We start from the raw sequence: 24,136 nt of genomic DNA, 5'->3' as shown, positions 1-24,136 counted from the left end.
CAGGTTTCCATCTTCTAAAGTGACAGTTGTTGGGGGTTTGTTTGTTTGTTTTTTGCTTTTTTTGCAGAATACAAGTTAGAAGTCATGCTTAAATTAAAATCCACATCATTCTCCATAGTAAGCTAAATAACATTTTAGGCCAAAGGCCACACTTGCCCTTCAAATAGCATTCGAAGAGCTACGCTCCAAGAAATAGATAGAACCAGAACTGAAATTAGTTTAATGTACTTTAAAATTTAACTAAAACTAAAATAAGTGTATTAGCTGAAGGTAAAACATTTATTAGTTATGTACTAAAAATATTTCCCTTCTGTTGGTTTCAAGGTGCTCTTTGAGCTTGTTGATTTTCTTGCAGATGTTTCAACCAAATTTGTTGTATTTAAGTACAATAACAATAAAGATTATACGTAGTTATACTTATTACCAAACTGTCATCATACACTGATGATATTACCTAGTTTGGTGATGAAATGTGTGCAAGAAAATCATGAAGCTTAGGGAGCACCATAGGTCATCCCTGAACAACAAATATTCTCTTCTATCATTATTTCCTCTTCTGTAATATGATATATATTTAAAGACCAATTCTTGCAAAGGCTCTGCCAATAGCCTGATTTGCCAAACATCCCTGTGCTAATGTGATTGTGTAGAATAGCATGAGAATGCTCAAATCCACAAATATTGCCCTTACTCATAGCAGAGAATGCTACCTGTGGTATGAATATCACTCAAGCTGGTAACCTGGTTTCCTTTTTTCCTAAGTTGCTAAAAAACATTATGAGAAAGCTTTGATTGATGAAAACCACAATGGACAGCAGAGGTTAGCACCAATGGGTCCATCTGATTATGACCATGACATATAGAAGATTTCAATTTGGAACTTAAGAAGAGTAAAATGATAAAGATCTTGGCATGTCATATGACCCAGTGTGGCATGGCACAATGCAACATAAAGGCAAGCTGTGTGTTTGATAAAAGGGAAGATAGAGATGAATGAAGGTGGCCTGAGCTTGTGGAATGCAGCTGTAGGTAGTCCTCGACTTACGACCAGAATTGAGCCCAAAATTTTGATTGCTAAACAAAACATTTGTTAAGTGAGCCACGATGGCACAGTGGTTAGAGTGCAGTACTGCGGGCTACTTCTGCTGGCTGTCAGCTGGCTGCAATTTGGCAGATCGAATCTCACCAGGCTCAGGGCTGACTCAGCCTTCCATCCTTCTACAGTGGGTAAAATGCAGACCCAAATTGCTGGGGGCAATATGCTGACTCTGTAAACTCCTTAGAGAACGCTGTAAAGCACTGTAAAGTGGTATATAAGTCTAAGTGAATTTTGCCCCATTTTACGACTTTTCTTGCCACAGTTGTTAAGTGCATCACTATAGTTTTTAAGTTACTAACACAGTGAATCTGGCTTCCCCACTGACTTTGCTTCTCAGAAGTTTGCAAAAGATGATCACATGGCCCCAGGACACTGCAAGTGTTATAAATATGAGTCAGTTGCCAGGCATCCAAATTTTGATCACGTGACCATGGGGATGTTGCAATGGCCGTAAGTGTGACAAACACTCATGGTCACTTTTTTCAGTGCTATTGTAACTTTGAACAGTCTCTAAACAAACTGTTGTAAGTTGAGAGCTACCTGAACGTGCAAAAAAATCAATACGCATGTTTCAGAGAGAAGAAAAGAAGTGTTCCAGACATTATCAGCCTCAAGAACTAATTAGAATGGTGATTATTTGGTTCCCATATTTATATGTCCAAATGTAAAATAAACTATTCTTCAGGTTGAGTCTTTGTGGTTATATTAGGATTTTATTTTAAGATTTGTACACTTCAACTCCAGGAATATCAGAATAATAAAGGATAAAATATGAGGGGTTTTTTGTTTCTTTGTTTGTGATTTTTTTGGAACACTGGACTGGAGGGAACAATCCTCTCTTTTTAAATGGATTATGGTGGAAAAGATGGGAGCAAAGATCCTTAGGAAGGAAAAAATCAATGTTTTATTCCATATCCCATTCCTGTGGGTTCTTTGGTGAAACATCTCTCCTGTTATTTAGTACTTACCTCGTGACAACTTTTATTTTCTGCTTCAAATTTGCAATCAAGAAATTATCTTTCCTTCCCAACAGGTTGAGGAGCATGCGGTGCCATGCATTGGGGGCACAGTGGACTATTGTCTTGCTAAGTACAATCCAGAATCTAAGCCTGTCATTGGGTGGGCCTTGCTCTTGTGTTTTGGAACCCTGGCAGGGAGTTGCCTAGGACTCTGCTAATAAACCTGTTAAATGAATAATCAAAGTTCAAAGGCATCGCAGAGGTGAAGGGCAGTCACTATTCCTTTGGCATGAAATGAAATGAAATAGAATGGGCCTCTGTGCCCTCTAGAGGGCAGGAGAGCACAGGTCAATATGAGAGAACAGAATGTAAGATTGACGGCTTTGGGTCTGTGGTGGCAAACCTTTAGTGAAGCAAAGCATTTGGAAGGAGAATTATACAATGCAGGAGCAAAGCACCCTTCCTGGAAGCATGAAAGCAGCTGTGTCTTCCAAGACTTAGTGAGTCTACTTCAAAATTTAGATGTATATATGACATGTTCAGACAATATTGGGGGGGGGAGCTGTGCTTGCAGCTACCAAGGCAGAAATGTTTCATGTCAGTATGAAAGGCAAGAATCACATTAGTATTTTTCTCACAAAATTCAGAACAGTTTTCTTCGAGGCCAGCCGCTGAATTAAACTCATAAAAAACCTCATCGTATCGCGCCAGACAAACATGATGGCTTCCGGAGATTTCAAAACGATGAATTCTCTTAAAATCTCAGCAGGATCCTAAGCAATCTATAGACACGAGGCCTTGAAGGTCAACTGCAAAGGGCTATCCAGGCAGCAAGAACAATTGTAGGCTGGATATAATTGACGCTGGCTCGGTGGGCGGTTGAATTCATACAATGTCTGTAAGCAGCAATGCTTTTTTTTTATGTGTTAGAAGAAAATTCTTGGTCTGTTCTGGGATGGGTCAATGAACACAATATACCTGCTTGAGATAGAGGAAGAATTTATTTGAGGGCAAAACAGACAGCTTACTAATCAAAGATGGTCCGACATTGAAAGGTAGGGCTAGAAACATTTATAGGCCAGGTCTTTGTTTCAGAAAGCCTCCAAATAAAATTTGCCTCAGAAGACTGAGCTGACTCCACTAAAGAAGTGATATGGTTATGTCTCCCTGAGGGGTGTGATAGCCATAGCAGTAGCACTTAGACTTATATACCGCTTCACAGTGCTTTACAGCCCTCTCTAAGCAGTTTATAGAGTCAGCCTATTGCCCCCAACAATCTGGGTCCTCATTTTACCCACCTCGGAAGGATGGAAGGCTGAGTCAACCTTGAGCCTGGTGAGATTCAATCCGCCAAATTTCAAGCAGCCAGGAGTCAGCAGAAGTAGCCTGCAGTTTAACCACAGCTCCACCATGTCTTATAAACTCTGCCTCTTTGGGTGTCCAAGTGCTGGGCTTGGGTGATGGGCCTATACTGGAGAATCCTATTGTGAGTGCAAGGCATTTTCATATCTTGAGGTCATTTCCTATGGCTTTCATGGAGCTTTGATCTTTGCCAATTTCCTAGCAAATGACACAGCCAGTCAGTTTCGGCTCAAGTGTCAATGTGGGGGGAAAAAACCTTAAGCGTTGTTTTGCTCTATTACTTGGGGGTTCACTGACAGGTCAGGAATGGGATGGTTTGGTGAGGGGTATGGATGACAAGGGTGGAATGAGGTCCTCCCTTCTTATGTTGGTAACCCATTACCCTGTGACAGCAGACTGCTTCAAAGACAAGTTTTTTAGTCAAATTTCTGGCATCCTTGTTTATACCTGGGATCTCCAAACTTTAAGATTTGTAGACAACTGCCAATGTGTAACCCAGTCCCATTACACATTCATCCTGCCTTTGCATTTTTACATATGTTCTAACAATTCTCAGAAAGCATACAGTTTGATTCAGTTTTTAAGAGGTGATATAACATTGTGGGATTGAGAGCAAGGCAGGTGAAATCCCTTTTTGGGTAACAAGGGCATTTTCAGAAGAGCTACAGTCCTTTATGCCTGGACATAAGGGGAAAAACAGTCCTTCAAATAATCATATCTTTATTAATCAGTTTAGGGTTTTTTTCACCTTCACTTTCAGTTTTAAAAGTGTGTACTCAATCTTTTCCTCATTAATCTCTCACTTTTCTCTTTACTTATATTCTATTATTACAGTAGATTGTACTTTCTTTGAGGACGAGGTTTTGTACATGCTGCCTTGCTGATTTGTTTAAAGCAGATTTCTCCAATGTGATATACTCAAGGGATATTAAAACCAAAATTCCCAGAATTTCATAGTCATTGTAGCTATGGTAGTCTACTAAAGCTGGAGTATCATCATCTGAGGAAGACTTATCTACAGCTACATACATAGCCTTGCAAACAATCACAATTTATAAACACCGTATTGGCTTAAAGGTTTAGAATTTATCTATCTATCTATCTATCTATCTATCTATCTATCTATCTATCTATCTATCTATCTATCTATCTATCATCTATCTATCTATCATCTATCTATCATCTATCTATCTATCTATCTATCTATCCATCCATCCATCCATCCATCCATCCATCCATCCATCCACCCAACCAACCAACCAACCAATCAACCAACCAACCAACCAACTAACTAACTAACTAACTAACTAACTAACTAACTAACTATCATCTATCTACCTATTATCTATCTATCATCTATCTATCTATCTATCATCTATCTATCTATCTATCATCTATCATCTATATCATCTTTCATCTATTTATCATCTATCTATCTATCTATCTATCTATCTATCTATCTATCTATCTATCTATCTATCATATATATCTAATTTACATAGCTGACCTGTCACAAAACAATACCAGTTTCTTTGTCTCAAAGGTGCTTTTTTTCCCCAAAAGGCAACTGGACTATGTTTTTTTTCCTTGAGGAAGATTTTTTTTCCTTTGAAGAAGAATACATTTCACTTCTTATCCAAGAAGGTTCATCAGTTCTTCTTCTAAGAACAAACATTTCTTCCTCAAGGAAAAGGACCTTTTAGGAAAAAAACACCTTTGATATAACCATGACCTAGATGACTGACAATCTCCAAAAATCTATGATTTGGATTCATAAGGAAAGAAAGAAGAGAGGGAGGGAGGGAGGGAGGGAGGGAGGGAGGGAGGGAGGGAGGGAGGAAGGAAGGAAGGAAAGAAAGAAAGAAAGAAAGAAAGAAAGAAAGAAAGAAAGAAAGAAAGAAAGAAAGAAAGAGAAAGAAGGAAGGAAGGAAGGAAGGAAGGAAGGAAGGAAGGAAGGAAGGAAGGAAGGAGAAAGAGAGAGAGAAAGGCAGTTTTGTCCAGTGGTTAAGGCACCAGGCTAGAATGCAGGAGACCATGAGTTCTAGTACTGTCTTGGACATGAAAGCCGATTGGGTGACCTGGGGCCAGTCAATGCTGCTTAGCCCAACTCATCTCACTGAATTGCTTTTGTGTGGAAAATTGGAGGAGGAAGATATGTTGCTTATGTTTGCCACCGAAAGTTGTTTTTGAAAAGTAATCAAGGTGGGGTATAAATAAATCAAGCTGTACTTGTCAGGCCAAAAACCAAGAATGTGAGGTGGCAATTCTTCCAAGCTGAGTCCTTTAATTTTTCACTTTTATAGACAAACTTTTGCCAGACTGAAAACTACTATCTGCATTTACAATATACTCTGTGAACTATTGGGGAGGGGCTGCCTTCATCTTCTTTCTTTCACACATACCCTCTGGAGTAAGTTGCACTTACTCCCCTGGAATGGCCCACTCCCTCCTGGGGACCCACTCCCATACCACATTCCATTACACTTCTATATTTTAGGTGTCATCTAGATTTTAAATTACTACTACTGAATAGGAGAAAATGTGGATTTAGGTTGCTATTTCTGGGCATTAATAAAATGAGTATTGTACCCCTTCGATTCATGTCAGTAATCATTATTTCATTTGTTTGTGCTAAGTCCTTGACTTGCGACCGGTCCTAAAGTCCTCAACTTAGGACTGGCCGCAAGTCCTTGACTTATGACTGACAGTCGGCAACAGCTCAGCCGCGTCTTATTGGCTAAGGTGCTGAATCTCTGTACATAGTTTGTTGTTGCCGCTCTATCGAATAAATAGCTGTTCTTCTTACCTCAGCTGCCTCACACTTCTTCAATTAATAGCAAATCTAACAGTTTGTTTATTTGTCTAATATGAAATTTATTTGCCACCCATCTCGTATCTAAAAACCTCTGGGTGGGTTACAACATAAATAGCTTCAGAGGTATTTCTAAGAAGAATACTCTACTTTTCTATTCACAATAGAATTCTCTATGCCACCAGGCTTGAAATTTTGGGTTTAGACAATCCGGAACTGCGCCACCTGTAGTCTAATCTAAGCATAGTTCATAAAATTGTCTGCTACAATGCCTTGCCTGTCAACAACTTCTTTAGCTTCAACCACAATAATACACTGGCAAACAATTGATACAAACTGAAAGTAAACCACTTCAAACTCGATTGCAGAAAATACGACTTCAGCAACAGAGTGGTCAACGCCTGGAATGCTCTACCTATTCTGTTGTTACAGCATCAAACCTTCACAGCTTTAATCTCAAACTGTCTACCATGGACTTCACCACATTATGAAGAAGTGCATAAAGGGGACGTGCATAAGCCCCCCAGTGTGCCTACCGTTTCTGTCTTACTATCCTCATTTATCTGTATTTACTTCCTTTGTTCATGTTCCTTTGTTCATGTCCGATATTTATGTTCATACCCATACCTGTTATCTTGTACATGTTTGACAAACAAACAAACAAACAAATAAATAAATACCCATATTTTCTGGACTATAAGATGCACCGGAGTAAAAGACGCACCAAGATTTTGAAGAGGTAATTTTTTTAAAAAAAGTTTTTTCACTCTGCAGGCCTCCCAAACTCTCTGCATGCCTCATTTTTTGCAAAAACAGAGGGCATGCATAAGCTTTGGGAGGCTTGTAGAGTGTTCCTGGGGTCTGGGGGGGGCAAAAATGGGGAAAACTGGCCCGTTTTCCACTCATTTTTGCTCTCCCCACCCTCCAGGAGCACTTTGAAGGCCTCCCAAACCCTCTGCACATCCATTTTTGTAAAGGGAGCCGGGTTTCGGGAGGCCAAAAGTGCTGTATTCAGTGTATAAGACGTATCCAGATTTTCACCCTCTTTTTTGAGGGAAAAAAGTGCATCTTATACTCCAAAAAATACGCTAAATAAATAAAACCATCAATTGAACCCGTCTATTTTAAAAAATGGCCTAAATCTGAAGAACCTCACTTTGTGCCAATGCATTTCTCCAAGCATTTTGCTCCAACTTCTTTAAAACTCTCGGGGAGTTATGGAGGCACATCAGAGTCATGCCAAAAGCAACGCAAATGTCTTTGCTCAAAGGATGAGGCAGAAGAGTCTCTGGCACACTGATGCAGCTCTTGGAGAGTGGCCAAGAAATTGCTTCCAAGCGCGCAACTGAGCCTGCATCATCATACGCTGTGAGATGCTGGAGAGAGCCAGCAAATGAAGCATGAAACAAAATTGGTAAACAAAGCAGAGAGTTTAACTACCACCGTATATCATCACAGCAATCTGTTTACTAGAACAAGACAACTCTGAATTTTCATGGGGAAGCCAAACGGTTGCCTAGCTTGGATTGCAAATCAACAGCGGATAGTGGGCAATTACAGTGAAATTCGTTATTCCAGGAAGGTCTGTAGATTAATTGCTTATATGTTCATTGTGGGTTTTCTTTTTAATTCTGAAAACCCCGACTAAGTCATTCTAACAGAGTTTTCTGCTTAAATAAAATAACATTGTTTCTATTAAGTGTCAAAAATAATTGCACGTGTGGAATACATTACAGCTTGTTTCCACACAATTGGGTGATTCAGAAACAGTTAAATCAAAGGATTCCGCTCATTACCTAATTGAGGTAATTTTTCTCTTCCTCTGCCTTTCATACATAAATCCTAAACCTGAGCCCACAAAAAAAAACCTGGGTAGGCAGTACAAGCCTGATCTTAGTTTGGCAGAGCAAACATGTCCGCAAAGGAATAAAACTGCTGATATGCTGCCCCCACTAAAATAAACAGGAATGTCAGTTACTTTGATAAGGGTAACTAAAACTCAATAATATCCCCAGCAAGGATTGTGGTTAATATCCCCTCTCTGTATTGGTTTGCCTACTCAAAGCCTATGTTTAAGGTTTTTGTTTTACTGCTTACTTCCCTCCATCTGCATGGAAGGAAGGAAGCAATGGGGTACCCAAAGGTTCTGTCTTAAGCCCAGTACTCTTCTTTTTTAAAAAAATATATTTTTATTATTTTTACATTTAAAACAATGCAATACCGCGGAGTCGGAGTGACCATACATTCACATTATATACAGCTAATTTCAACCATTGACAATTAAACTACTTAATACATTGTCTATCCTTCTGTCCAATCACAATAGATACATTTGTTCCAGTCTTGTCATCTTGTCTTATACCAATCATAAAATCTATTCCATACTTCAAAATATTCTGATTCCCCTTTATTTTTAAGTTCAAGAGTGAGCCTATCTGCTTCTGCACAGGCCAACACCTTTCTGATTATATCTAGCTCTGGTGGTGTATTTTCTTTTTTCCAATACTGTGCATAGGTTATGCGCACTTCAGTTAGTATATGTATAATTAGATAAACTGTATCTTTCTTAAACCCCTCCGGTATTATGCCTAGGAGAAAAGTTTCTGGTTTAAACATAATTTGTTCTCCCACCATTTGTTCTAGCCATGATTGAATCATTTTCCAATATTTTTTTGCCTCATTGCACATCCACTACATATGATAGAAAGTGCCTGGTGTTTTTTTACACTTCCAAACCAACCTTCTGTCTTCAGTCTTCCCTCCGGGAAGGCTTGGTTTATCAAAATCTTTTCAGCAAACCTCTCCGGACGTTAAGTCTAGCTGCTGTTAATGGAGCTCTCCGTCCAAGCAGCCATTCGTGCTGGCAGCAAGCCCCGCCCCCAAGCCCAGTACTCTTCAATGTATTCATCAATGACTTAGACAAGGGGATAGAAGAGGAACTCATCAAATTTGCAGACCACGTCAAGCTTTTTATATATATTAGTGAACTCAAGGCAATGAACAATTATTTTAATGTATTTGTTCATTTTTATCCTACCTTTCTTTATTTTTCTAAATAACTCAAGTTGGTGAACATATCTAACACTCCTTCCTCCCCCTATTTTCCTCACCACCACAGCCCTATGAGATAAGTTGGGCCAAGAAAGAGTGAGTAAGTGGCCCAAAGTCACTCCGCTGACTTTCATACCTAAAGTGGGACTAGAACTCACAGTCTCCTGGTTTCTGGGCCAGTATCTTCCCCACTACACCAAACTGCTTCTTTTCTTTCTTTCTTTTTTTTAAACTTTGTTATTGGTTAAAAAGAACAAAAATGAAAAAATGTGTACATGGTGCAACCATCCTGGCATTATCTCCACCATACCAAACTAAAATATAACACGGATATATTGATGTTTAACATACATTACTCATTATTACACATATAAGATCTCTTACATACACTGCTTCTTTTCTTAAGTGCTTCTTTTTCCCCTTGTCTTCAATAGATTTGACAACCTCGATTTACCTTATTTAATTTGTTTCCAGATTCCAACCATGGACTTCTAACCAGCTTCTTGCAATCTGTAATCCATTTTTTAATTTAATTAATTTGAAATCTGTAATCGGAATACATTTATATGGCAAAATTTGAACAGCAAATCATTGTTGATTCTATATTATCACTAACATATGTTCTTGAAAATAAATGTTTCTTAGAAAAATACTGCAATTGAACAGCCAATCTTTTTGATGTGGAAAAAAAGGAAAATCATGTACATGTAGACCTAAGTTACCTTTTTTTCTTTTCTTTTGCTGATTTTGGTCATAGATCCCAATAAAGTTAGTTAGTATACTCTCCTTTTTAGTTGCCCATTGCCTCTTCAGGTGCCTTGTAATCCATCTTAAATTATTTCTACAGAATTTATATATATGTTATAATAAAATTAACAAATTATATAGTATTGTATACCATATGTATACATACATATTTTTTCCCACAATTCATTGAATTGATCAGTTTGCTATTCAGCTGTTTTTGGATACAGTGTGATGGATTTGGCAAGGAAATACATGGTCCTTTCTGTCTAGTGATTTCACACAGGCAAACCATTTGCCACATTGGTTATACTTATATTTATTGACTGTATATTTTATGTTTGGCCCAGGGTGAAACCATGTGGAGTACCCTCATTTTGAAGTTAGAAGTTTTTGTAGCCCAGCTGGATTACACATTCGAAAATGGGTCCCAGTGCATACCAATTTGGGAATGTTAGCAGATATTCAGAAAACAACACACAGCCAACAGAAGAGCTGAAGTAAGCATGCTCAGAGGCCAACTTACATTGTTACACGTACAGGAGGAGCAGTCCATGCTCTCTGAAGAGTAGAGTAGAGTAGAGTAGAGTAGAGTAGAGTAGAGTAGAATAGAATAGAATAGAATAGAATAGAATAGAATAGAATAGAATAGAATAGAATAGAATAGAATAGAATAGGACAGGACAGGACAGGAGAGAATAAAATAGAATTCTTTATTGGCCAAGTGTGATTGGACACACAAGGAATTTGTCTTTGGTGCATAAAAAGACAAGATACATTCATCACAAATCATAAGGTACAACATTTAATGATAGTCATAGGGTACAAATAAGCAATTGGGAAAATCAATATCCATATAAATTGTAAGGATACAAGCAACACAGTTGTAATCATGCAGTGTGAGGAGATGGGTGATAGGAATGATGAGAAGATTAATAGTAATAGTAATGCAGACTTAGTAAATAGTTTGACAGTGTTGAGGGAATTATTTGTTTAGCAGAGTGATGGTGTTCGAGAAAAAACTGTTCTTGTGTCCAGTTGTTCTGGTGTGCTGTGCTCTATAGTGTTGTTTTAAGGGCAGGAGTTGAAATAATGCATGTCCATGACAGCTATGGACCTAACTCAATTAATTCAAGACCCCACCCATAATAGGGGACACACGCTCGACCTGATTTTTGTCTCTGGGCAGTGGATGAATCATCTAGATTTAGGGGATATTTCTATTCAACCCTTGTCATGGTCTGATCATTTCATCGTCAGGCTTGACTTCCATACTGCTACCCCTTGCCGCAGGGAGGCGGAACTAACTAGATGGTTCCGCCCCAGGCGCCTGATGGACCCTGAAAGGTTCCTGATGGAGCTTGGGACTTTTCCTGAATCCCTTGCTCACAACTCAACTGAAGCCCTAGTGGAAGCCTGGGATAGGGCTGCCACTGGGGCCTTTGCTGCCTCTGACCCGGTGTCGATCCCAGGTGGCTCCCTAGTTTACCGAGGAGCTCCGGGAGATGAAATGCCAGAAAAGAAGCCTAGAGAGTGGTTGGAGGGCCAGCTGGTCAGAATCTGATCGAACACTAGTAAGAATTCATATTAAATCCTACTTAGTGGTGATAAAAGCGGCAAAACGGCAACATTTTTCCGCTCTTATCGCGTCTGCAGATAACTGCCCAGCCACCCTGTTTAGGGTGACCCATTCCTTACTTAACCAAGGAACTGGGAAAGACCCCTTGCAGGGTAGGGCTGAAGAATTTGTTCAGTATCTACAGGATAAAATCGTTCAGATCCGGACACTCTTGGACTCTGACTGGGTAGATTCAGGCGAGTCGATGGGCATGAATCTTGTGGAGACAATCTGGGATGAGTTTGACCCTGTGACCCCCGAGGGCATGGATAGGATTATGGGGAGACTCAGTGTTGCCACTTGTGTGCTGGACCTGTGTCCCTCTTGGTTAGTTTTGGCTTCCAGGGAGGTGACACGAGGCGGGCTCCAGGCGATTACCAATGCTTCATTGAGAGAGGGGTTCTTTCCCACCGCCTTGAAGGAGGCAGTGGTGAGGCCTCTCCTCAAGAAGTCGTCCCTGGACCCAGCTTCTTTAGCCAACTATAGTTCGGTTTCCAACCTTTGCTTTGTAGCAAAGGTTGTCAAGAGTGTGGTAGCACGTCAGCTTCCCCAGTACCTGGATGAAGCTGTCTACCTGGATCCGTTTCAGTCGGGTTTCAGGCCCGGGTACAGCACGGAGATGGCATTGGTCACGTTGGTCGATGATCTCTGGCAGGCCGGGGCAGGGGCTGCTTCTCTGTCCTGGTCCTATTACACCTCTCGGTGGCTTTCGATACCATCGACCATAGTATCCTACTGCGACGACTCGGGGGGTTGGGAGTGGGGGGCACCATTTTACAGTGGTTCTCCTCCTGACTGTCGGATCAGTCACAGTTTGTGTTGACTGGAGGGCAGGGATCAACCCCGGGGCACGTCACTTGTGGGGTGCCCCAGGGGTCGGTTCTCTCACCCCTCCTGTTCAACATATATATGAAACCACTGGGCGAGATCATCCGTGGTTTTGGGGTATGGTATCATCAATATGCTGATGATACCCAACTTTTCATCTCTACCCCACACCACCCAAACAATGCCCTCGACGTGATGTCCCGATGCCTGGAGGCTGTGTGGATCTGCATGGGGAGGAACAGGCTCAAGCTCAATCCCTCCAAGACTGAGTGGCTGTGGTTTCTGTCATCCCGATTTGTGCATCTTGTTCCATCTTTGATGATAGGGGGAGAAATTTTAGCCCCCTCAGAGAGAGCCCGCAATCTGGGAGTCCTCCTGGACATGCGGCTTAGTTTCGAAGATAACCTGACGGCCGTGACCAGGGGGGCCTTTTACCAGGTTTGCCTGATACGTCAGTTGCTCCCCTTCCTGGATCGGGATGCTCTATGCAGTCACTCTTGCCCTTGTCCTTTCTCGCCTGGACTACTGCAACACTCTCTACATGGGGCTGCCCTTGAAGAGCACCCGGAGGCTTCAGCTGGTCCAGAATGCGGCTGCGCGGGTTATCATGGGGGTACCTAGGTGCTCCCTTGTTACACCCCTTTTAGGCGGCCTGCACTGGTTGCCCGTTGTTTTCCGGGTGCGATTCAAGGTACTAATTATGACCTTTAAAGCGCTCCATGGCTTAGGCCCAGGATATCTGCGAGACCACCTACTGCCACCAGTAGCCTCCCAACGTCTAGTGTGATCCCACAGAGTTGGCCTCCTCAGGGTGCCGTCGGCCAAACAGTGTCAGCTAGCGACCCCCAGGGGGAGAGACTTCTCTGTGGGAGTGCCTTCCCTCTGGAATGAGCTGCCCCCAGAGCTTCGCATAATCCCTGACCTCCAGTACTTCCGACGCGCCCTAAAAAGTTGGCTTTTCCAGCAAGCCGGCCTGGCCTGTTAATTTTATCTATTTTTTTAAATGTTAGTGTTATATTAATTGGGTTTGTTTTTTGGATTGTTTCTAATTTCCTTTTAACTTTTGTAATATGTGTTTTTTAATGCTGTACGCCGCCCTGAGTTCTTTGGGAGAAGGTCGCCATATAAATCCAATAAAACAAAACAAACAAACAAAAACATGTCCAGGATGCGAGGGGTCTGTAAATATTTTCACAGCCCTCTTTTTGACTCATGCAGCATACAGGACCTCAATGGAAGGCAGGTTGGTAGTAACTGTTTTCTCTGCAGTTCTAATTATCCACCGAAGTCTGTCTTCCGTCTTTTTGGGTTGCAGAACCAAACCGGACAGTTATAGAGATGCAGATGACAGACAGACAGACAGACAGACAGACAGACAGACAGATACATCCAGACTGATTGACAGATGATAGGACAGAGTGTTATGTAAATTCTTCAGACAGAAAAGGTGGCTTATAGAGGTGGCTTAAGGCAAAATGTGCTTATTTCAACCATATTAGGAGAAAGATCGAGGCATGGCAGAACTTCTCATAACTCTTCTAGCTTGGACAAAGAGACTTCACATGCTTGAGTAAAATCATGCTTGGAATTATCCAGAGTCAGTGGTATCAGAAGTACTACAAAGATACGACCTGAAAAAAAACTCTCTTAAAATTTCACTTTCTCATTCCCACTCACCACCATGTTCAATTACTATCTGTGCAATTGTCAAGTGCAGAAGGCGAATCTGTTTTGATGAATTCAAAATTCATTCAGAATTCAAAATGCATTCAGCTAGAAAGCAGCCAAAGCTTACAAATCTAGTGATGTTCATGTAAGAATTAACCTGCACAGCTCCCTATCCATTGACAGAATCACTCTTTTCTGAAAGAACCCGTGTGGTAAAGCATTAAAATCTCTCTCTCTCTCTCTTAAGCTCCCCATCTATATTCTACCTTCTAGGCTACAGCATTAAAGGATTTGTTTTCACAGCAAATGCTCCTTTTAAAAGACTGTCTCAGATAATTGTCTCCTTGAGGCTTTCTTGGCTGTGACTCCTTCCTGTTACAGTACATGCTCAGTTGGTGCCCTGCCTTAATGCCCTTAATTTGTATCACACAGCAAAACTAAACATGACAGCAGCAGTTTGACCAGATTAAACACAAACATGTTCCTGTTACATATGCAGGGGATATTACTTACTAAACCTCCCCCCACCCAAATAAATGTCAGCACTGAATGCCCTGAAGCCAGGCTGAATAAGGGTGTTTTCCTTGTCAATGGATTGAAGAGGGGCTGAAGGGCAGGAGGAGGGTGAAATACCAAAGATGATCATGTCACTGGCTCTATCAAGAGTTGGACAAAGGGATCATTTGCACTTTCAGCCATTGTTTCGCAAGTAAATAACTAGAGTAACTTGCAAGATGATGGCTGAAAGTGCAAATGATCTGTTAGTTCTAAGAATGGAAGTCAAGGAGTTCAGTGGGGGAAAATGGGACTCAGATTAAATACAAGAAGACTAAGGTAGAGACCACAGGATTGACAATGAAGATTTTGAAGGGATGGAGATCCTCTACCATTTGGTTTTCTATCAGGGGATTATCTAAAGAGTCATGCTCCCAAGCAGGTTCAGTGTACATCTAAGGAACATTCAACCAAGTACTAGCCATGGATAAGGCCTGAATGGAAGGATACTTGAGCAAAGTTATAAGGAATAACCAAGATGAAACTAATAGGCCAGTTCAATGTCATCCTGAAAATATTCATAGCTATTTATTTAACTGGAAAACGAAGCTAAGGAAGAAAGTTTGTACAGTAATACAGAACAGATGAGACTGTTCCAATATTTGAAGGGCTGCCACAAAGAACACCGGGGGGGGGGGTTCAACCTATTTCCCAAAGCACCAGGAAGTAAGACAAGAAACAATGGATGGAAACTGACCAAGGAGAGAAGTAACCTGGAATTAAGGAGAAATGTCCTGAGAGTGAGAACGATTAACCAGTGGAATGGCTTGCCTTCAAAAGTTGGGGGTGCACCATCGCTGGAGGTTTTTAAGAGACTGGACAGCCAGCTTCCTAATCCAGCAGGGGTTGGGCTAGAGGACCTCCAAGGTCCTTTCCAATTCATTATTCTGTGTTCTGTGTCCATAGGTTTGTTAAAATGGCTATTTGAGCTGTTTTTAATGTATTGATTTCAAATGTGCTGTTTCATAGGGTATGGAGTACGGTTGAGTATGCAGAGTTGTGAGGTGGCTGGATAGCAAGTTAAACAAGTTAATGTTGTATAAGGTTGGGCAGGGCTGTCTTCAGGGGATTTGGAAAAACTCAAAATGGCAGCTGTACGATCAAAGCTCCATCTCCTTTTTTACAAGTTATTTGCATGTTACTTAAAAGGAGAAGGGATTCAATTGCATGGTTGCACTCATCTCATCTTTTTGGATCCCCCCCTGTAGATGCCTCAATGTTAAAATATCTTGGGAGATGCAGCACCAACCAAATGAAATAGAAGGGGGACCTAATGAAATTACAGGAGTTTTCTCTCTAAGGAACCATGACCTGTGACAACTCAACAATATTCTGTTATTTCACACGTCTCTGGCCCAGAAGCAATTTGAGTTGAATGCCACTAGTCTTGTACTTCAAGCAATTGTGCTAAGAAATAAAACTGTGCCTTCCATTCACAAAGTTCCCAATGTGGTCCAGAAAAAAGTACGACGTGGGATGCAAGGCAAGAGGCGCATCTGTGCTCAGCGCGGTATGCATACCCTTGCTTCAATTAAAGGATCTCGCTTGTCAAATGCAATTAGTGTTTACTAAGCAAGGAGCAAAATTTATAGGTGAGTTATTTTTACAGCCAATATTGCCCATAGTTACAATATATCAATAGCTCTAGCCTTCTGTATGAAGATTGGTGTTTGCTCTTCAAGTTGGTCCGGGCAAGAAACATAGCACTGAATGCTAATTCTATATTTATTGTAAGGTTGCTTTAACAGAATTTTGCAAGCCTAAAAATATGCTCGTCCTTTATTTTTATTCTACTAAAATCTCCCCACCCTTCCTCTTTCAGACTCATCTATCATTTAACAGATTGTTGACTAGACTGTAGTTCTCCCCCAGTTTCCCAACGTCATTCTCACATACCATTACATACACCAGAACAGAATTGGATTATGGTTTCCTCAAGATCTGGCCCTTGGTGTAGAGAACAATCCCAGCATCATCCTCAGCCATCTATCATATCCGTCTATTTTAAAGGGACCACACTGCACAACTCCTTTGGACAAGAATTATACAGTTACTAAATGCTCTTTTTTAGATGACGAATGGCAGACCTCCACTGATTTACAGTTAGCCCTCAACTTATTAGCTCAATTGGGAGCAGAACTTCCACCACTAAGTGATACAGTGATCAATGAGACACACCCAGTTTTACAGCCCTTTTTGCCACAGCAGTTAAGTAAATTTGGCTTCCTCAGTTGATTTTGGCTTGTCAGAAGCCATCTGGGAAAGTCATGCATGGTCATCATGTGACCCCTCGATGTTGCAACCATGTTAACTGCATGCCAGGTTCCAAGTGCCTGAATTTTGATCACGTGACCACAGAGAAAGTGTCACCATTGTAAGTATGGAGATTGGTCATAAGTAACTTTTTCCAGCACTGTCGTAAATTCAAACGGTCACTAAACAAATGGTCACAAGTCGAAGACTACCTGTATTACAAGGAGGCTATGATTTTGCACAAGCTTCAGCAGCTGAGAAAGTAGGGACGAAACCCTGCTTTATCAGTTGACGAAGAGGGAAGGCACTTTATTTCAACTAAATCAGAGGCGTCATATGCAGGATCCATGCAGTCTAACTTATTCTCATGACTCCTGGTTTAATCAGCAGCTTGACTTAGTACAAAGTCTTTCCAAAGTCCCCAAAAGCATATTATGTTATAGGAAGGACAATCTGAAGAGAATTCCCAGTACAGAAGGAAAGCTAATGAAGATCTTCCCATTCAAACCAGAGGCCAGAGTGCAAGAGTGTGATACACTCTGCTAGAAAGAAGTTCCTTGAAGATAGGCTCCAGCACGAGTCCAAAAGCTCAGAAAACTAAACCTCTAGTCCTAGCAACCGACTCAGATTAGATCCTTCCCTAAATTAAATATTTTCAAATGTGAAGTATGAACATCGGAGATGCACACTTTCCTACTGCCAAGGCTGAGTAAATTCCTGCTTTGAATGAATATGGAACATGTAAACTGACAAATAGGAAGATATCCCCAGTTCAGTGTGTATTTCTACCACCCGCTTATATAGGACACATATGAGCTGAGATTCAGACTGATTTTGAGTCAGATTTCATCTGCGATTCCTCTGTTTCAAAATTATATACTGCCAGTACTACATTGACTGTTTCAAAGATCTACTGGAGAGAAGCGTCTAGTGCATCAAATATTTATAGAACAGCAAATATTCATAGAGCCAAACACCAGAAGTCAGTTATCCAATATATTAAAGTATTCTGTCAGATATATATCACATCAAGTGACCAAAACCGTTCTCTATCAAATGCTGCCAGACTTCTAACAATCAGCATGGGCTCAATGAGATCTCACTGAAACTGTCAGTTTTCAAAATCGTATATGAAATACTAAAATTCAATGTCACAGAATGCCAAAGGTTATAGATAAAAGATATTAAGATGTCGCAAAGGAAAGCTTTGGAGGACATATTAGGAGTGACTGTACAAAGCCTTCTCTTATCCCTTCCCTACCTCTTCTCTGTCCAGAAGTGCATACTACGCCCAGAATAAACTTGCTCATTATATGACTAGCACACAGTTCTAGCATTAGTTTTCTTAAACTGAGTTTAGTGTCATGGGCAAAACATTCAAACAGCATCCAGACACCTTGATTCAGATCTGTCTTCAAAGTTATACTATCGATTTCTTAACCTAATCCTTCCTTGCAAGCTCTTAGAAGAATAAAATGAAATCATATCATCCATATCATCCAGAATCCCTAGGGAATTTTGAGATGAACATAACAATCGCAGATCGAGTGGTAAACAAACTTCTTATTATTATGTCTCACATAATTCATTTATCCTATAAAATGCATTTACTACTGAAATACTTATTGACTGTTTCCTTCCACCGCAACACTGATTTTTCAGAACTGCTTAGCTTGCCAATGCTTATCAATTGCTGCTTAAGATACCAGCTTACTTGGTATACACGTTGTAATTACTGGAGGGGATTTCTTTATGCAACATACTGAAGGAGATCAGATATTTCTCCCGTGTTGTAATTCTTTCTTTGTACCTCCCATTAATGGGATAAGCACTTGCCCTAGTCTGCTCTTCCATGTGAAACAACCTTTTTAACGCTTTGGAGCTCCAGAGAACTTGTAAATCATGGACAAAATGTATATCCTCCCTGTATTGAGTTCTATCTTTCCTCTTTCAATTTATGTTAATCTAAGACCTGCTAGTAAGGGTACCTGTGTAGAGATTAAAGGCAGGTCTACAGACATCAAAAGCCAGGAGCTGCATGCAACTGGAGGAAATTGAGTGATGCTGGCTTTTGTTACCCTACAAAGCCTCTCATTATGATGCTGGCAGTGAGTGTGCTTTTCGAGTGATCGTAGATATCCATCAGAAGTGATAAATACTTCTCTCCCGAAAGTATAAGGGCTCTAATTCTACAGAGAAAGGCCTTTTTTTTGCACCCTGAAAAAAAGAACTAGAAGTTAACTAGAAGCAAAGTTTCAAGGCAACCGTGGTCCTTTTGAAGAGCAAAGATAGGTGTAAATCAGATTTCTTAATTTCTCGCACTGCCATGGACATAAAAGAACAAGAAGCTCATTCATCTCTTGCCGGCTGCATTTCAGGGTCACCAATGGAAAGTATGAGAAGACGGTGCTGCATCTACCAGTGCAGCAAAAATCCAGGGATGCCAGGAGCCGTTCAAACAATGTCTCCCACTATAAAGTTTTGGATATTGGTTTGAATCCTAAAACTGAGCAAGACTGCAAGTGAAAATGGCTTTAAACTTATTCGCTGACTGCCATTCTTTAAAGAATCCATTTGAAGAGTTCTCCCAAGGATTACATGGCTTTCTTCCAGTTACCATGTGGTTTCCAGTGGACTTCCAGTGCAAATCAAGGACCTGTTTAGAAGTATAAAGCTCTACAAGGTATAGTAAAGGTAAACGTTCCCCTCGCACATATGTGCTAGTCATCCCCGACTCTAGGAGACGGTGCTCGTCTCCAAAGCCGAAGAGCCAGTGCTGTCTGAAGACACCTCCATGGTCATGTGGCAGGCATGACTAAACACCGAAGGCACACGCAATGCTGTTACCTTCCCCCCAAAGTGGTCCCGTATTTTTCTACTTGCATTTTATGTGCTTTTTGGCAGAAGCTGGAACAAGTAAAGGGAGCTCACTCCGTTAAGCGGCACTAGGGATTTGAACTGCCGACCTTCTGATCAACAAGCTCAGCGTCTTAGTCACTGAGCCACCACATCCCCAGGGTATAGGGCCAGGTTATTTATGAGACACACAGTCTCCAGAAATAATTGGATTGATTCTGCTTCACCCCTCAGAACTAAACTGGCATTGACCACAAAAGAATGGCAACTGCTGGATGCAGGAATTGTGCCTTCTGTACTCTGAAGAACAGTCAGAGTCCTTCAAAGAGCTGAATGGTCCCAACCCTGTAAGTCTTTCATAAGTCTTTGAACTGAGAGGCTGAGTGAGCTCTGCTTGTTTTTAATTGTTCTTCACTGTAACTGGAATAGTTTCTAAGACCTCAGGCATTTGCACTTCCGGTTCCGGCGGCTGATGGCGACGGGCAACTTGTTGCTCGCTCCGGCTCCCCGGTGGGCTTCCCCACTCCTTGGGGGGCACAGGACGCCCCGTAGAGGCGTCCTGCCAGAGGGGCAGCATCGCGGGGGATCCCTGCATCGGCGGCAGCCGGCGGGAGGTCCCCTGCGCGCTCAAGGCACCGGGGAGCAGATCGGAGGGCGCATGGGCGCGTCTTCGCTGACAGGCTGTTCGGAGTGAAAAAAAAAAAAGACATTTGCTATATTTAGAATGTATATACAGTAATACTTAACAAAGTTGAAATTATGGCTAAAATGTAATACACCTACTTATTATCAGTCTTTAGATATGTTTTAAAATTTCATAAGGGGTCCTTGGTGCTGTCTGAACTCAATTGTTTTCTTACAGATGTTTCATTACTCAACCCAGGTAACATCATCAACTGTACGTAATGAAACACCTACAAGAAAACAACCAAGCTCAGAGTGCATCAAGGACCCTTATTTCAATCCTGAACTACCAATATTCTCCTTTAAAAGTACAACCATTGATATATATACTAATGATATGGTTGAATATCTGTAGATTAATTTACCTACAACCCAAAGACTTTGAAAGGTCAGTGAACCAGCATCCAGTTGTACTGAGTAGCAAAAACTGCTCATCACAAAATGTATGCATGTAAAGCTTTACACTCACATACCTTTTTAGATATAACCTCCATTAGAAATGTAATTAATTACAAATGGGCACCTTTGACTGCCTTATTTCTAACCCAAGAAGAACTGTATCAAATATGTGTGATCATTCTCTTCAGAAGAATTACAAGATTTCATTAATATTAACCAGAGTTTTGGACCAAGAAATCACACAGAGACATGGTTAACTTCTGCTTCTCTATTATTAACTGAACAGTTTTAATTTATATATATATATATATATATATATATATATATATATATATATATATATATATATATATATATATATATATATATATATATATATATATGTATGTATAGTATTTAATTTTTATTACAGTAGAGGACTGTTGTATTATTTTAAAATCATGAAGCATTCTTAACATTATGTTCATGAAAAAAAAATATGATTTATTGAAATACATACAATATACAGGTAGTCCTCGACTTACAACAATTCTTTTAATGACTGTTCAAAGTTACAATGGAATGGAAAAAAGTGACTTAGGACCATTTTTCACACTTATCCCATTGCAGCATCTGCATGGTCACGTGATCAAAATTTGGACGCTTGCCCATTGACTCATATTTATGACTATTGCAGTGTCCTTGGGCCACATGATCATCTTTTGCGAACCTCTGATAAGCAAAGTCAATGGGGAAGCCAGATTTACTTAATAACCATGTTACTAACTGCAGTGATTTACTTAATAAATGTGGCCAGAAATGTCGTGAAATGGAGCAAAACTCATGGAACAAATGTCTCACTTGGCAACAAAAACTTTGGCCTCCATTATCATCATAAGTCGAGGACTACTGTACAGTCTTTAAACAAAGGTGACTTGATACTACAGATTTCCCGTTAGTGAGATTTCCTATTTAAAAAGCAGGTAAAATTATATGAGAGTAAGTAAACGCTATTAGTGTTCAAAAAAGCTAATCACCACAGTAAAGCAGCTAGTCAAAACATTTCACTTATTTTCTTTTTGCTGTTTAATTATGTCTTTCAATATATGGTGCTTATGTAAAAGTCAGCCCTAGCTCAATATGAGTTTTTAAAACATGTATTAGAAAAATTACATGAAGCTTTATAAGAAATAAATCCTATTAAGGCATCATTAAATTAACTTTGCTGTAGGGTAAGTGTGCATAGGAATGCATTGTCAGACATTACTGGTGAAGAAATTTCTAAGTAGGTATATTATTCTTGAGTTAATGTAAGAAAGATAATAAAAAAAACTATCAGAACTATTTGTCAATTGCTTTAGGGATTTTTTTTTATTTTTTAGTAAAATAAAATGGCACTTCGGTATTGTTGCTTAAGAATTGTGGTTTCCATACATCCCCCAACCATGAAATGAGCATTCTCAAAGTCTTTGCTGCATTCCAAAACTAAGATACTGAATATGTCAATTGACTGATTGATTGTTATGAACATTTTAGCTGCCTTTTATTCCAAAGAACCCATAAACAAGATAAGAGTAAAATACAAGTACAAACATATAATCAAATAAAATTTCTAAACCAAAATATAATACGTTACAAAGTCAACTAAACTGGTCATAGAAACCACATAATACATAGTACGATTACGATAGAGTGTAAATTCACCACAATAAAACTTCAGAAACTTCCATTGCTGCTGCATATTGCAGCCATTCTGGATTCTTGTGTAGATTTGAGATGGCGTCGGATCTTTCCTAGTTTCTTTTTTAAGATCTCTTGTGATTAAAAGACTCTCAATTCCTTTGAGAGAAAAGAATTCAAAGGAATTCTCATCCCATGGGGATTTTTCAGACTATTTACCCAGCAGAGATAAATTAGACAATCCATATGCATTTGAGTAATTATGTGTCCTTTTGAATTCTGTTTTGTACTGTGCTCTCTAAGGAGGTTTGTCCAACCTCACATTCAAGCAATTGCTGTAAGCAGAGTCCCTTTAGGCAATTAGGCAATTAAGGATTAGGTAACTTAAAACTTGATTGAAACAATGATTAGTCACTTGAAACTCCCTTTCATGATTGAAACATTTCACTACTCAAACCAAGCCAAGCACTTTCCTGTCTATTTGTTCATAATAAGCAGAGGTGGGTTGCTCCCAGCTTGGCCCGGTTTAGCCAAACCAGTAGTATCAGTGGTGGGTTGCCAATTTGTTTACTACTGGTTTGGGTGTGCTCACACTCACACAATGCTTCTGCGCATGCACAAAAGCATCCAGGTGGGTGGGCAGAGCCTCCTGCTGTATTTAAGCGCTGTATTTAATTTCTATCAAATGTTGTTTTTAACCTGGCATGCTATTTAAAGCCAGATGTGACCCCCAAAAAAAACATCTGACCAAGGAGAAAGGGAGAGGCATAATCAGAGCTGTGAACATGTTAAAAAGGTCAGCTGAGTTGCCTAAACTCCATTATGAAATGTCAAGATATTTTGTGTGTGTATAATCATTTTATTTTATTCAAAAACTTAAAATACAAATTTTGAAAAAGAAAGATCAAGAGAATTTAGATTCCCCCTGCCCTTTCAAAGTTGGCATTCATTTGCATCTCTACGTACAAATTACACTACGCAAATATATGCATAGTTGCTATAGGGCTATGATGGCAAACCTATGGCATGCGTGCCAGTGGTGGCACACAGAGCCTTCTCCGTGGACTGTCACCAGCTGCTCTTCAAGTTTCCGGCAGACACATGCCTGCCAGCCAGCTGATCTTTGCACATGCCAGAGTGCTGGAAAATTAAATACAGAGCTTAAATACAGCAGGAGGCTCTGCACACCCACCTGGATGCTTTTGTGCATGCACAGAAGCATTGCGTGAGCATGAGCACATCCAAACCAGTAGTAAACAAATTGGCAACCCACCACTGATACTAAGCATGCTATAAAACATCCTGCTACCTTTCATTAATGTGTAAGGTAAATAGTATTAACCTCATATACAGTTTTGAAGAAATTACAAACCATGTTCCTTGATAAGTGTAGGTTGTATTGAGTGTGCAACATATCTGTTGTCACTATTCTCTTTGCTTTGGTCTAAGCCTACTCACAATTTTTTTCATCACCATGCTTGTAGTAAAGTGTTCAAGAGGCACAGCATGGTAGCTAAATTTGACAGCAATCTGTTTATTGATTTATCATAAAACAGTAGCTGTGGAACATCTTGTGGCTTTGGGCTTTC

The sequence above is a fragment of the Natrix helvetica genome (assembly GCF_964273705.1).
Source record: "Natrix helvetica genome assembly, chromosome: 2".
Classification (NCBI taxonomy): Eukaryota; Metazoa; Chordata; class Lepidosauria; order Squamata; family Natricidae; genus Natrix; species Natrix helvetica.
This window is presented reverse-complemented; position numbering follows the sequence as displayed.